At 42.4% G+C, this 15806-nt stretch overlaps 2 protein-coding genes across 2 annotated transcripts in view; both read left to right on the top strand.

The window, feature by feature from the left end:
- Positions 1-15806, top strand: part of LOC146675685 (protein NLRC3-like) — a 388198-nt gene that overhangs the window by 64350 nt on the left and 308042 nt on the right. The gene's annotated exons all lie outside the window — the stretch shown is intronic.
- Positions 1-15806, top strand: part of LOC146675695 (protein TANC1-like) — a 407338-nt gene that overhangs the window by 321909 nt on the left and 69623 nt on the right. The window lies entirely within an intron of this gene.

The raw sequence follows: 15806 nt of genomic DNA, 5'->3' as shown, positions 1-15806 counted from the left end.
TCTTCATGCTGTTTTTTGTCGGCGATCATCTGTGCATGAAGTTTGGTCACCTTAGACTGGTAATAAGAAGCCCTCTTATTAGCAGCTACCAGTTTCCAGTAAAGCTCGTTCTGGTGGTTTTGGGAAGCTTGTAGTTGATGCCTGAGAGCAGCAATCTCACAACATGAATCATACTGGACTCTGCCATGATGGAGTATAAATCTGGGATTTGGCTGATGTTGCCACGTCCCTCCATTTGGCCCAGGGTTTTGTCCACTGGCGTTATTCATGTTTGCCTCTGTCTCCATATTCACGTCGTCCTTTGGTTCTGACATAGGGAGGGATTCAGGGTTTTCCCTTTCAGAGGTTCCTTCAGGGTTTCCTGACACTTCTTCATTTCTCAGGTTGCTTCCATCAGCCACGTTGTTTTGGGCTTCTAGAAGAGCCCGAGCATACGCCCGAGTAATCGGTCGTCTGGGTTCTTCAGCCACTCTTTTCTGTTTTTGCCCCCTTTTTTTCTTGCCTTTCACGACCACTTCTGTTTGAACTTGTGCCAGAGGACGTGTTTCAGGATTTGGTGTTTGGGGTTTTTTGAGGTCATTTTCCGATCTTTGCAAAACTGTTATATTTGGGCTCACGACCACTTCCATCTGTGCTTCTGCCATTTTATATGCGTCTGCTTCAGCGTCTGCTTCTGCGTCTCTGTGTCTTCCTTATCTTGGTTTTAACAAACAGGTTGTTTTGTAGTTCTGCCACCAAAGAGTTGCTACAGTTGACTGAATTTCTCCTTCCAATGACAGAATGTGATGACATCACAAGCTTTGTGCCTTTGATGACATCACAGGCTTTGTGCATTTGATTCTGTGATTGGATAGTTTGAAAATAAAATGTCCACAAATGTACTTTAAAAAAAGTCATTTTATTTTGTAGTATATGTTGAATTAACACTATAAAAGCTACTCGACCAGAATTGCAGTTAAAAATAAAACAAAAGCAAAACACAAGTTTTTATAAATGGTTGTTACAAACAAACCAAAGGAGAAGACGACTGTTTAGTGGAAAAATATTAGACATGCTCTCTCATAATAACTGTGTAATAATGTAAACTAAGACATGTCGAAAACATTGATATTTAGTTAAAGGTATTTATTCAAACGATCCAATGACCAGCATGTTTTAGTGAATGTCTGTAGGCACTGGGAGCTTGGTGGTTGCCTAGGCGACAATATGTCATCTATGTTTTGTTTTTAATTCAGTTTCACTGGTGAAACTAAGAAACAACAGGCTGTAGAGGGACACGTTAACAGAGCTTTACTAACTCTTACTGTCATATCCAGTGTGGACAAATCTGTATAGATTCATATTAATATATTAATCATTCATTTGAATAACCAAGGATGCAAAATAAAAATCACAGGAGAGTTTATGAGACGAGGTCAAGTTCAGAGACACACGTTTAGCAGAGGTGAAGCCTCGAGGACAGCTGGCAGCTACACCCATGTATGACAGCACCCACCTGTCACAAAGAGCAGCCTTTCCATGCCTGACTCTGCATAATTGTCAGCATCCAAGCATTTTAAATGAGTCATCATCCTCAGAAATCATCCTTTGCACAGTTGTTATGAAGAGAAAAATAAACTTTAGAGCTGAAAATCAGATATGAACCGTGATCTGGGAGGGGAAGGGCACCTGCTGCCAGACAATGTTCACCTTGGAAAAAGTCAAAAGTGGTTTATAAATTCTGCCACAGGTCTGTTTGTCAGAGGGAGTTAGGCCATTGCTTCATAATTAAAGACTGATTAAGATGATTCATATTTTCTTAAAGGTTCTTTTTAGACCTCACCTTTTACACCTGCATTGAGTTGCTGCCATGTGATTGGCTGATCAGATATTTGCATTAATGAGTATTTGAACAGATCTACCTAATGAAGTTTTATATTTATGATGAAAATGCTTTGATGGTTCATACCTATGAAGTTACAGTATATCTGAAGAGCCTTAAAATATTTTTTTTTGCCATAGTAAACTTCAAAACAGACTTTATTATATGATATAGTTTTAAAAAAGGATAACAACTGACATCAGCATAATATAAAATAATGTGTTTTCCCGATACCTGATTTTTAGCACTATGTATGCATTGGTCAACTTTCAGATCTATGAAGTTCAGCTCAGTTATCTATGTTTTCATTTTTAGTTTCCATTTGCATTTAGATGCACGGCCGATTCTCTGATGTGTGATCTGTTTCTACCTGTGCTGATGCTAGCAGGACTAAAGCTGATCAAGCAGCAGTAAATATGTGAAGCAAGGCTGAAGGATACACTCATAAAATGAACAGAATCATAAGAATATAACAGCACGAGCACTGCAAATGCAACTAAAACATGTTGACATCAAATGGTATGTTATTTGAAATCTATATGAAATAATGAAACATCTATGTTTTCCAATTTTTTTTATTTATTAATTTAATTTTTTCCACAGTTGTGTAAATCAGTCTGTCTGTGGACTGCCAGCCAACACATCCACAACACCAACAACTCAGACAGCACAAAGCCTTTTAAGTTGGCGAGGCGTGATAGCAAATGCAGCGCAGGTACATCCATCTGACCTGCAGCAGCATCGCAGACCACGCCCCCCTCCACACCACTCTTTCCTCATAGTTGCTCGCCATCGTTGCGCTCAGAGGGTAGAAGGTCCCGATTGAAGTGCACAGGTAACTTCCCTTCACATTTCACGACAATGATCCTGTTGGTGAGAAGCCTGCCTTCATACTGGCAGCTGGGTTTCCTGGCTCCCTGATGCTTTAGCTTACATTTAATTATGCGAAACGTTGCGGTACTATACGTCATGCCGCTATTTTCATCGTACCTCCCATCACCTCTACAAATGGATTTGACCTTTGCTGGAATGCTGAGGATGAATGTGTTGGTTTCCTTACAACTGTTGTCAAGTTTGTAGATATTCCTATTTGATATTTCTGTGTTACACAGCTTTTCAGTCATCTTAGCATCTACATGCTGTCTTCTAAACTTTTCATAAGGTGTTTCTTCAGGTCGGTGCTCGCTTGGTTGAAAATTGTTCACTTTGGAAAATCCGGAAGCAAAGAGCAGCACGAGCATCATGCAGACAAACAGTGTCTTCATCGTCTCCTGGAGAAGAAAACACATGGATGTTTTTCCACATTAAGAATTTGGCAGATACATCCTTTTGGATCCTGAAGCTCAGCAAGTCGTCTTTGTGAGCTGCAAACACACACGACAAGAGGACTGATAGACCTTTTTCTTTAAATGAAAGAAGTCGTTTTATTTATAGTTTTCTTTTTTATTTATTTCTAATCATATATATTACTTTGTTCTCTGTTTATTTTTTATTTTTCAACTGTTAGGACGATTTCTAAATATCCTGAACAAGCCTGATCTGGACGGCTCCTGGAAGCAGATTCAGGCGTGATGATGTCATTTTCAACTGGAAAAAGAAGCTTTGAAAAGCTGAAGTAGTTTAAATGTTTAGATATTTAACCTTGTTGTATTACTTTATATTTTATATTCATCGTATTAAGACATCAAGATATTTGTTTTTGCCTTAAAATTTTGTGTTTTCATTTATACTTTTTGTTATTATTTTTTTAAATTTTGTCATTTTGCCTTTTTTACTTGATGTGATTTGGATAAATATATATTTATATCTACAGATATATTGAGAGAGTTTTCCTCTGGGTTTCACAAGCCCATTTTATAGATAAAAGTCCAGGTCATAATAGATCCGGTTCATTAAGAACAAAGTTTAAATCCGATTTAATATAAAAGCCTTTCTGCACTCAGTTATTCTTTCCTGTCACATGTTTCAGTGTGCTCTGTAGTAACAGTGACACACTGCAAAATAAAAATAATAAGACACTCACCTTTTTTTCCTTTACTAATGATGATGATTAACCTGCAGTGGTTCAGGTATAAGTTGGTTGTCTGGAACAGCAGGTGGAAAGGGTCTCCAGTTTCAAGTTTCTGGGTGTGCACATAGACACAGACCTCCAATGGAGCTCTAACACCTCTGCGGTCTTAAAGAAGGCCCAACAGCGTCTCCACTTTCTGAGAATCCTCAGAAAAATGGACCTGAAGAAGGAGCTGCTGACCGTCTTCTACCGCTGCTCCATTGAAAGTGTGCTGACATATTGCATCGGTGTGTGGTTCTCCAGCTGCACCACAGCACACAGAAAGGCACTCCAGAGGGTCATCAACATGGCCCAAAAAATCATTGGACATCCTCTTCCCTCCCTGAAGGACCTGTACAGCACTCGCTGTCTCAAGAGGGCACGCAGCATCCTACGGGACTGCACACACCCAGGACACCGGGTGTTTAAGCTGCTGCCGTCTGGCAGGAGGTTCAGGCTGCTGAGGTCCCGAACAAATAGACTCAAGGACAGCTTTTACAACAGGGCAATAGCCCTGATCAATGTAAATAGCTGACCTGACTGGATACCTCCCTGGACTTTTTAGGGGGAGGTAACAATGTTTAAAACGATAACAATAATATTTATATTTATAACAAGGTGCAATAATAATTAATGTGCAATAATAACAGTGTGCAATACACATACACTTATTCTTCTTTTTTATACTAAGTTAATATACTGTGTTGTGTTGTTTGTTACGTTGTGATGTGTCATATCGTGTCGTGTTGTGTTATATGTAGTGCCGACGTAGGACAGTTTTTCCAATTTCATTGTACTACTGTACTATGTATGACTGTGCAATGACAATAAAGAGTTATCTTATCTTATCTTATCTTATCTTATGAAGATGTGGTGAAGGGTCTGTGGTTAATGTATATAGTGGGTTCATTACATAACTGGATAGGCAACATCTGACAGTCAGTTTAAATAAGATCTTGTTGTATTTGAACACAAATCAGCAAAAACAGGTCTCTCACCGTGCAAATATACAGCTTACGTAAGTTTAGTGTGCTCACCGAATGCAGTGTTTAGTGTAGCAGCAGAATTATGACAGTTTATGGAGATGTTCAACGTGAGCCTGCTGCCCAGCTTTAAAAGGAAAATCATTTTAAATGATACATAATAAGTTCTTACCAAAAGAGGAATGCAGACGGAGATGAGCAGAGATCTCTTCTGCAGTTCAGATGCTGCTGTGAGTTCTAGTTCACTTCTGTCACAGAGGAACAAAGTGTGTTTGGATCTGGACACTTTGATTTTTATACTTCTGATCAGCACCACCTCAAATAATCCTTTGCATCCACACCTACATCACTGGCCCACCACTTCTAGGAAACTTTAACACTTCCCTGCTTGTGACTCAGAAAGATAATGCAAATATGATGACCACTGACCACAAGAACCTGCATGTAGATGCAGCCTGTTTTTCCACATCTGGCTTTAGAAAAAAAATTAATGCACAAACAAATAGATTTAAAATAAAAAGATGTGTTGGTATATTTTGACCTTTCAAATAAACTATTAACACTTCTTTTTCCCCTTTTTAAGTATAATTTTTGGCAAATAAAGTGAGTGTTTTGACCATTTGCAGTTAAAATGTTGAACAATCTTTTTATTTTTGTTTTACTACCAGTTGGTTGTAATAATTTCATATGAGGGTTTAAATGGATGTATAACAAAACAAAGGATAAAAGTATATATAAAAGTATATTTAATGAAGCTGATCGAACAACAGTGCAATATGGCATGATGACAGTGTTTACAATTTTGGCAGGAGAACAAAAGATAAATATTATAAAATACAAGACATGAAAATCTCAGAGGTCAGGGGTCGGGGGCCCAGGAAGTCTGACCCGCAGATTCCAGGTCTGACTTCGAGTACATAAAATATCATCTTTCTTGTGGGGAAGGAGCCTGAGTTAGAGCAGGAAGTTACACCATATTGATATTGTTGGGGTAGCCTCAATGCCAGTGTTGGACTCTCCAGTTTCCTTGAAGGAGGTTTGACTTTGTGCCATCGTTGGCTGGACTCTGTGCTCATTGATATCCCAGTATCAGTGAGTTAAGACACCATGCATTTATTTTCTGTGTGGCACACAACAAGAAAACAAGCCAAGAGAGAACACATCAGCCTCCAATGACAGTTTATTAAAAGGTTTATTGGAGGTTATTTGTTGTGTTATTGAACCTGTGTGCTAATGAAAGAGTGTCCTTAATAAACGTACTCCATAAGGAAGTGTGTTCACAAGTGCACAGAACACATTAGGGCACAGGTCAATGATCGGTTTTACAATTGTATTGTCAGATCGATGGACACTTTCGGATACTTGGATATTCAGGTGATTAGAGGAGCAGAGATGATCAGCTGATCAGGATTTGGTGGTGTGTTGGATCAGGTGGTGGAGAGATACAGGACAGGCCTGACATACACAAACGTATAGTGAAGGTGCAGAGGCTCAGATCTGTGACATCGTCCCAGCTCAGTGTCCATATTTAGATGTAACAGTGCTATAGACTTTACCTGACAACTTGTATGAGTAATGTTTTCATCTCAGGCATGTCAATTTCATTTGTGAATATATTTTTAATACTTGTACAACAGATTTTTTTGAGTGTTAAATAGAAATTATATGCTGAAACTGAAGTGATGGGTCGCACTCTTTAGTTCACCCCTGCTCTCGAAACAATGTAGGTGGTCCAGTTAACATATTTACATTTTTTCATTTGCTGTTTCACTTGCAAAATATTTCCAGTGTGACATTTGATCAGGTCTTGTAAACCTTGTCGTTAACCAAGCAGTCACTCCCAGGCTGCTGTGCTGATCACCGGATCTTAACTTCATTGTCACAGTGCACTCAGGACAAAACAGCCATGCAGAGATATGAGTCACAGTGACATTAAAACTGATGAAGACCGTCGTCGTTAGAACCAGCAAACTGAATGAACTAAAAAAGATCATCTAAATTCAACTGGTCTAAAATATCAGGATCTCAGTGTTAAGTCCATATTTTTGAAGTAGAAGCTTTTACTGGTTTTACTTAAGAAAAAGAAATAATAAGGAATTGTTTTGGAATTTGTCCAGGTTAACAGATGAAATCATGTTCAGTGCTTTGTCCTGTCAGTAAACACAGATTCTTTATTTGCACTGAATGGGACAGCATATAATTTCACTGCTTTTGGCGTAATGACAATAAAAGATAGTTTCAAAGTCTGACCTGCAAAGCCCGTTGTTGTGTATTTTGGGTTGTAACAGGATCCGTAGTGGGCTTGCCCCGATGCATTATGGGAAATGATGCTTTTCGGCTGTTGCTCGGGCTAGCTCCATGTTAAGTTGCTCCGTTATAATAAATACCGCAAGTTACGTCGTGGTCCGAGTATCATTGTTATACTAGTAACCCGGAGTGAAGATATAACAAAAGTGGCGACGAGGACGTCTGGACCGACGCTGCAGTCCGCTTTGGAGTTTTACATTTTTTTTTCCTGCTGATGCCTCGCGCTAACCTGGTGCTAGACGGCGCCGGAGGTAGGACGACGCTACCGGTGTGCGAAGGTGGATGCCGTTTTTTTTTTCTCCTCAGCGAAACGGGGAGGAATGTACAGCGGACAGGACGACGAGGGCAGACTCCGTAAGTGACGTTAACCAAAACATAAACGGATAAAAGAGACGTTACGAAAAGGAACAGTTGTGAGGGGAAGAGTGCCATTCAACCAGGAGCCGAGTAATGGCTGGAGTTACTGGCCCTATCGGTCCCTTCGACGAAAGCACGGAGCAATGGAGCTCATATACGGAGCGTTTTGGATATTTCGTTGCGGCTAACGACATACAGGATGCTAAACTGGTGCCCATTTTTTTGAGTGTGATAGGCCCAAAGACTTTTACCCTGCTAAGGAGCCTGCTACAGCCAGCAAAGCCAGGCAGTAAAAGTTTCACAGAGATCGTGGACACACTGACCAAACACTTCTCGCCCAAGCCCCTCGTGATCGCTGAACGGTTCAAGTTTCACAAGCGAAACCAAGAAGAGGGTGAGTCTGTCACAATGTTCGTTGCATCGTTACGCAAATTAGCTGAACACTGTGAGTTTAAAGATGTTTTAAATGACACATTAAGAGACAGACTCGTGTGTGGTTTAAGAAATGAAGCTGCACAGAAGAAATTGCTCACGGAAAGTGATTTGACTCTTGAGAAGGCAATTAATATCAGTGTGACCATGGAAATGGCATCAAAAGAAGCCCATGCGCTACATGCTACAGACAGAGTACACAAACTAGACAATGGTAAAGCAAATGCACAGGGACCATGCTTCCGCTGTGGCAAGTTAGGACACCTTGCTAGTGATTGCTGGTGCAAAGAAATGGATTGCAACAACTGTGGAAAAAAAGGTCATGTAGCACGGGCATGCAGGAACAAAAGGTGCAAGGATAAGGGCTCAAAGCCTGGGAATAAAAGAGGCACTGCAAGATTCAAAAAAGAAAGACATGTTCACACAGTTAAGCTTCATGAGGATAGAGCAAATGACTCCTCAGATGAAGAAGTGTTGTCTGCAATAAATACTGTGCGAATACTGAAGGTGGACGAAACCTCAGACGGCTTTTGGGTCACGCCCAAACTGGAGGGACATGTTGTAAAAATGCAGATTGACACTGGGTCAAAAGCATCACTAGTGTCATATAATGTCTATAGGACATGTCTGAAGCACCTTCCACTCAAACCCTCCGACACAGTATTTAAAGGATATACTGGACATCGAGTGCCTATGAAAGGAATGGCAGAGGTGACTGTTCAATACAATGGCCAAACTGCTAAGCTGCCTGTGTATGTTACGCAGAAGAACTGCCCTGCTATAATGGGACGTGTGTGGCTCAAAACAATCAGACTCAACTGGCAAGAGGTGAGAAAGCTGTCGCATGGTTCCTCTCAGCTACAGGCCATACTGGGAAAACACCAGGAGGTTTTTCGTGAGGAGCTGGGCAGCATGAAAAAAATTACAGTGAAGCTGCATCTCAAGCCTGACTCCAAGCCAGTCTTTATGAAGGCTAGACCTGTGCCGTACGCCATTCGGCCCAAGGTGGAGTCTAATTTAGACGCATTGGTCAAGAATGGTGTTCTGGAGCCGGTTACGACCAGCGAGTGGGCCACGCCCATCGTTCCAGTTCCCAAAAAGGATGGCGGAATCCGGATCTGCGGAGACTTCAAGGTATCCGTGAATCCTGTATTAACAGCAGAGCAGTATCCCCTTCCACTGATTGATGACTTATTTGCTGGTCTGAGTGGAGGACAAAAGTTCAGCAAAATAGATCTCAACCAAGCTTACCTGCAAATGCACGTTGAAGAGCAGTCACGTGACATGTTGACTATTAACACACATAAGGGACTTTTCAGATTTTGCAGGTTGCCTTTTGGCATCACATCAGCTCCAGCATTGTTTCAACGAGCGATTGATCAAATCCTGAGTGGATTACCTGGTGTGCAATGCTATCTGGATGATATCCTGTGTACAGGAGCAGATGATGAAGAGCATCTGCGCAACTTGGATGCGACCCTTCAGAGGCTGAAGGAATACGGATTGAGAGTCCGTAAGGAGAAATGTGACTTTTTCCAGTCATCTGTGGAATATCTAGGGCACGTGATTGATGCAAATGGACTTCACACTGCACCTTCGAAGATCACAGCAATCGTGGATGCACCCCCACCACGAAATGTCAGTCAGTTAAAGTCTTTCTTAGGGCTGTTGAACTACTACGGACGGTTCATACCCAACTTGGCATCACTCCTGAAACCACTGCACAACCTGCTACGCAAGGAAGAAGCATGGGAGTGGACAGCAAGCTGCCAAGACGCCTTTCAAAAGGCAAAGGATTCACTGACTGCATCTGAGGTGCTAACCCACTTCAATCCCAAGTTCCCAATTCAGCTTGCTTGTGATGCTTCTCCCTATGGGGTGGGGGCAGTGATTTCCCACATTCTCCCAAATGGCGAAGAAAGGCCAATTGCATTCGCATCAAGGACATTAAACACAGCAGAGTCCAACTATGCTCAGCTGGAACGAGAGGCGCTGAGCATTGTATTCGGTGTTCGGAAATTCCACCAGTACCTGTACGGTAGGAAGTTTACACTGTTTACTGACCATAGGCCTCTCACAACCATCCAGGGATTCCATCTCTTGCTGCTTCACGTCTCCAGAGGTGGGCGTTGATATTGTCAGGACATTCTTATGACATCAAGTATCGCAAATCGGAGTCTCATTGCAATGCAGATGGGTTGTCCAGGTTACCCCTTCCTGTTAAAAAACCCGTCTCTGACACAGTTGAGATCCTCTACTTCAGGGAGGTAGAGACAGCACCTGTTTCGGCTGTGCAGGTGAAAAAGGCGTCCAGAAATGACCCTGTGTTGGCAGCAGTGCTGGACTGGATCATTAAGGGTCTGCCTGCAAGTAAGGGTGTAGACCTGAAGGCTTTCCTGGGAAAGCGGGCGGAGCTTTCTGTTCAGGCGGGATGTTTGCTGTGGGGGAGGAGAGTCATCATTCCCATGTCACTGCGACCAAAACTGTTGAAGCAACTGCATGCAGGACATAGTGGAATAGTGAGAATGAAGGAAATAGCGAGAAGCTATTTTTGGTGGCCAAATATGGACAAACAGATCGAGGAGATTGCTAAGAACTGCTCTTCGTGTCAGATGGTCCGGAACAACCCACCACTTGCTCCTCTTCATCCCTGGGAGTTCCCACAGGAGCCATGGCATCGGGTACACATTGACTTTGCAGGTCCATACGAGGACAAAATGTTTCTTGTAGCTGTTGATGCACACAGTAAATGGCCTGAAGTGACCATCATGAAATCAGCCACCACTGAAAAGACCATAGAAGCTCTAGGAGAAATGTGCAGTAGGTTTGGATCTCCTACTCAGATAGTCTCTGACAATGGACCTCAACTGGTTTCACAGGAAATGGAGGCTTTCCTACAGGCTAATGGAGTGCAGCACATTACGTCAGCTCCATACCATCCTGCAACGAATGGTCTTGCAGAAAGGTTTGTTCAGACAATGAAACATGCACTGAAAACATCACAAGGCCAAGGAACACTGCATCAGAGACTGCACAAGTTTCTGCTTAACTACCGGAATAGTCCACATGCGACCACAAGGACATCTCCTGCCAACGCAATGTTCAAAAGAGATCTGCGCACTACCTTTGATCTTTTGAAACCCTCAACTGTGAAGGACACTGTACAAAAACAACAAGAGAAACAAATCATGTACAGGGGTCAAAAGGTCAAGGGCAGAGTCTTCAGCACCGGCGAGTCAGTGCAGGCCAGGAACTACCGAGGAGTACACAAGTGGGTTCCTGCAACTGTCATTGCTCAAACTGGTCCAGTTTCATATACAGTTCAGGTGGCCGATGGAGTCTGGAGAAGACATGTGGATCAGCTACTCCGGTCCGCACCAGTGTCTGCAGAAGGGTCTTGCGGAGATCTTGAAAATGCACTCATCGACTCGTCAGCCCCTTCACACACACAAGTAGAGAACTCCACCACATCAGGAACAGTGGTTCCACCTGTAAAGGAGACTGTAAGAGAGACTGAGACATCTTCGGTGTCAGGAACAAAGGCTCCACAAGAGAGCACACAGACTGACGTTACCACAGACCGCCGATACCCCAATAGAGAGCGGCGGCCTCCTGTTCGTCTGAGTTATTAGATGGCACCTGACCCAAATGAACGGGGCAGAATAATCCCCATGGGTCATGGGGGAGGTTGAGGTAGTCCACCCTCACTCCCCAAGATAGCAATTAAAAGAGTTGGTGTTGTAACCTTACAGTTAATAAGAGGTGAAATGTTTGTGAGGCTATTACTGTCATGTGCCAGTGAAGACTGAAGTTTGTGAGTAGATCACCTGTTTATTTCATAGTACATCCTTTGTAAGAGGGGAGGAGATGTTGTGTATTTTGGGTTGTAACAGGATCCGTAGTGGGCTTGCCCCGATGCATTATGGGAAATGATGCTTTTCGGCTGTTGCTCGGGCTAGCTCCATGTTAAGTTGCTCCGTTATAATAAATACCGCAAGTTACGTCGTGGTCCGAGTATCATTGTTATACTAGTAACCCGGAGTGAAGATATAACACCCGTCCACCCAGTGTCCTCCTCAGTCATGCTGGTTGCATGATTGCTGTAGAAGTGCTAAACTACTGTGACCTGATTAATTGAACTGAGCTCACACTGCAATAACTAATCAGTGAGGTGGTAGTTTAAGTACTTCATTACCAAAATGTATAAATGAAGTACATCAGAAGATGTTGGGGAAGAAGGACTTCACCAGGTGGGCCTGGACCCCCGAGGCCTGTCCCTGTGCCGACCTCGTCTGAGTCTAATAGATTTATAAGATAGAGCTCATCAAAAGACTAAGATATGAATATAAACATGATATTTGTCAGTTTAATTTAATGTTAAGTTGAACTGGAGTTAACCACAATCCTTTACTCTTCCAACTCCTCTACTTTGTCTAACAGTTAGCTTAGCTTAGCCTAGCCAAGTTTTCTTTGCAAAATTGCTAATTGCATGGTTTCAAATTGCAGTTTTGATTTTAAGTGGACTAATATTGTTCAGACCTGCTCTGGGGCCTGTCTGAAGTATTAAATTGACATATATTTGTCTCAACACCTACGCAGGAGAACTTTTTTGTAAGTGTGAAATGGAAAATAGAAGAAGAAGTAGAGATGTGGGTGTTCCTATTTACATGTTTTTATTTTCTGTTTCTTTAGCCAAACATGTTATTTGATCAGAGCACCTGCCTGTACACCTGCTGTTAACCAAGCAGTTATTTTCAAGCTGCTACACTGATCACAAAGTCAGGACATATGAATGACAGGAAGTGTCCAGTGTCACGTACCGATATTAATGACAACAATGATGGGTCAAAGCAACATATGAACATTTATTACGATATCCTGATAAATGTAATGCAGCGGGATAACTTCTACAGTTATTATGTTAGTGATGATGCCTCTTTGCTTTTCATTTATTCACAGCTTTGTGGCGTACGATGGAGTGTCAGGGCCACATTAAGATGATAACCTGCCACGGCTGCAGTACCCTCTACAACACGGCTTGTGTCGATGATTTAGTGAAGCAAACTGATCAGCTGTCTCATTGTGTCTTTTGTGTGTTTGGTTTTGTGTTTTCAATGAACTGAAAGCCCTCTTTAATGCACGAGGGTATGACCATCCACATTCTCTCATCTGTCCAGTGTCAGCCATTCATTTTGTGCAAATGGTCAAGTCTTCCAAGTGTGCGTGCTTTTCCTTCAGCGTCTGTGTTACTCGCGTCCAGCAGATGGCAGTGTTTCACTGTCTGACGGCTGTCTGAAGCTTCAGCTGGATTATCCGTTTGCTATGTTTGCCATGTTACAGTGGGGAGGAAAAACTCATTTTTAACAGGAATATCTAGACATGAGTGATTACTGCAGTGGGGCACTATCTGTGCTATCTATAAGAAATGTTAGTGTGGCAGGATGAATGTTATCCCTCGGTCCAACCCACTTTTAGCCTGGCCCATTAGGGGGCGCTGGTATAAATAGTGGCCATTTGAGTGTCTCTGCATTGCTTGCCTGTGATCTCCTTTTTGGTCACCTGACTTCCTCGGTGTGGTAGAGATCGTTTGTGGGTTACTCCTCTAAAGTCTCCATCGCGGCTGGTCGTAGCTATAGAAGCCTCCTCTGAGCTATTCTGCTTACATTCTATGACCCGGCTTACTTGGTACGTAATCAACTTTTGTTACGCTCTCTGCCTTCTATTGTTCGTTTATAGTAATTATTTATTATGTTTCGCAGGAAGTGTGGACCTTAGTTTTGCGCCAAGCTACGCGAACTGAAGTGCTGCTGTTTTGCCTTGCTGTGCTTTTACCGTCTGTTCCCGTTGTGAGAATTCTTTCCCTGCTGCTGTCAGCTTTCACAGTGGACGTCGGCGTGGACAACGGCTATATGCATGCCGGTTATCGGAGTCAGCTGGCGTGCATATTGATTGACTGTTAACTTATCGTCGTGTGGACGGCAAGTTGGAGCAGTACGGTGATTCCGTTTGCTCCAGATTTTAGAGTTTTATCCAGATTGTATGTTGTTTTATTGCTTTTGATTTGTAGTTTGGATTTTTGTTACACCACTGGTGGGAGGCCCTTTTTCTAGCTGTAGATCACCAGTGTGGTCTTGCAGTTGGGTTATCCCCCGGTGCTACACATTAGTTTGTTGTAATATATTAAAATTTTCTTTGTTTCTTTTATTCAGATGCGGAGTGCCGACGTGGAGGAGACTAGGGTGCCTTGGTGGTGGGATCCCTTGAGTGTACACACCTGCCTTGTTTAGTTTATTAGTGTGAGTGTGTGATAGTGTGCTGCACTTGTGTTTTGGGTGTGTTTTCTTTCTTTAGTTTGTGTGTGGCATCCCTGCCCCTCCACTGGTAAGCCTCAGCTCTGAATACCTTTTTAAGCATATTTGTATTTGAATATTTATGATTATGTTTTTATTCGGTGTTTTAAATAATTACTAATAAATTGTGAATTTGTTGATCATTGAACCTCGTCTCTGGACTGAGTATAGCGAACCTAAGTGCCTTTCTGGTGATTTAGTGTTACTTTCAGTATTCTCTGGGTGAAATTCCCAGGGTGGCGTTGTCTTTTTAAAACTGCAAAGAGTATTTACTTTATATCCCAACCTCGTCTCGCCACATTAGCAACAATAAAACTCTGAGGATCAGGGCTCCATTTCACTCCAGTGTTCAGTGGCATTTTAAAAGAGTGAATACCGACGCTGAATGTCTTTGTAAAGCAAAAGCACTTTGTTAGCCTTTACAGAGCAAAGCTATGGATCAATGTGCAGTGAAGAAAAATCGAGGTGGCCAGTCTGTCCTTTCCTAACCAATCACAGAGCTCCTTACATTGCACCATGTGGCTAATTTGCGTTTTACTGATATTGCTGGGCTGCTGTCAATCATTTTGTCTTTATATTACAACAGAGCATTGACCTTTAACCTGTTTAATTCATACTGAGTATTTAAAAAAAATGTATTGTCATAATAAATTCTGCCTCACTGAAACACCATTTTGCATTAGTCTCTATCACCTGACTTGTCACTGATGATATCACTGCATGAGCAGGCGAGCGGTAGCGGCGGGGGGGTGTAGGTGAAGCTCGTGAAGAACAAAATTCTGTACGAGCGGACGCAGTGAGTCCAATAACCAGGGGTAACTGGAAATAAGGTGTTGTAGGCTGGCATCCACAGTGTAAAGAGACACTTCTCCCTCATGCTCTAACAGCTGGTAAATCAATTTAGAAGCAGAGTCGATAACGGCCTCCTGAAGCTCCCTAGGTGGGGTGACTGCCGCTGGATCCATATCTGGCTGGTCCGTACTGTCACGGCGGGTGAGGAGAGCCGTGTGAAAATAATAAATGAGGATCCAATCGCAGGCAGTAGTGGAGAAGTGAAGGTGGTTTATTGAACACAAAAATAAATATGGACAAACAGCAAATGGAGCACGAAGTAAACTAGACTGGAAACAACTAAACTACAGAGCACAAACCTGGACAAGAACGAGCAGAGGATATGGACAGCAGGGTGGACACACAGACGGACCAGCAACTACAATGACAGAGGACACGACTTAAATACACAGAGAAACACAGGGGAATTACACACAGGTGGTGGACACAGCTGGGAATAATCACCAAGACGAGACAGAGGTCAAACTGAACACACTCACATGAGACGCAGACCTTCACAATAAAACAGGAACAAGAAACCATCACACTAAGACGCAGACTCGACATAGAGAGAGAGACAGAAAATGACACATGGAACTAAACTAAACCTGCAAAAACATGACAACTCAAAATAC

This window comes from Rhamphochromis longiceps, linkage group LG3 (genome assembly GCF_057381845.1).
Source record: "Rhamphochromis longiceps isolate RC_006_pf linkage group LG3, R_longiceps_female_GT1.1, whole genome shotgun sequence".
In the NCBI taxonomy this organism is placed as follows: Eukaryota; Metazoa; Chordata; class Actinopteri; order Cichliformes; family Cichlidae; genus Rhamphochromis; species Rhamphochromis longiceps.
The sequence above is the reverse complement of the archived record's forward strand: the minus strand, read 5'-3'. Positions and strand labels throughout refer to the sequence as shown.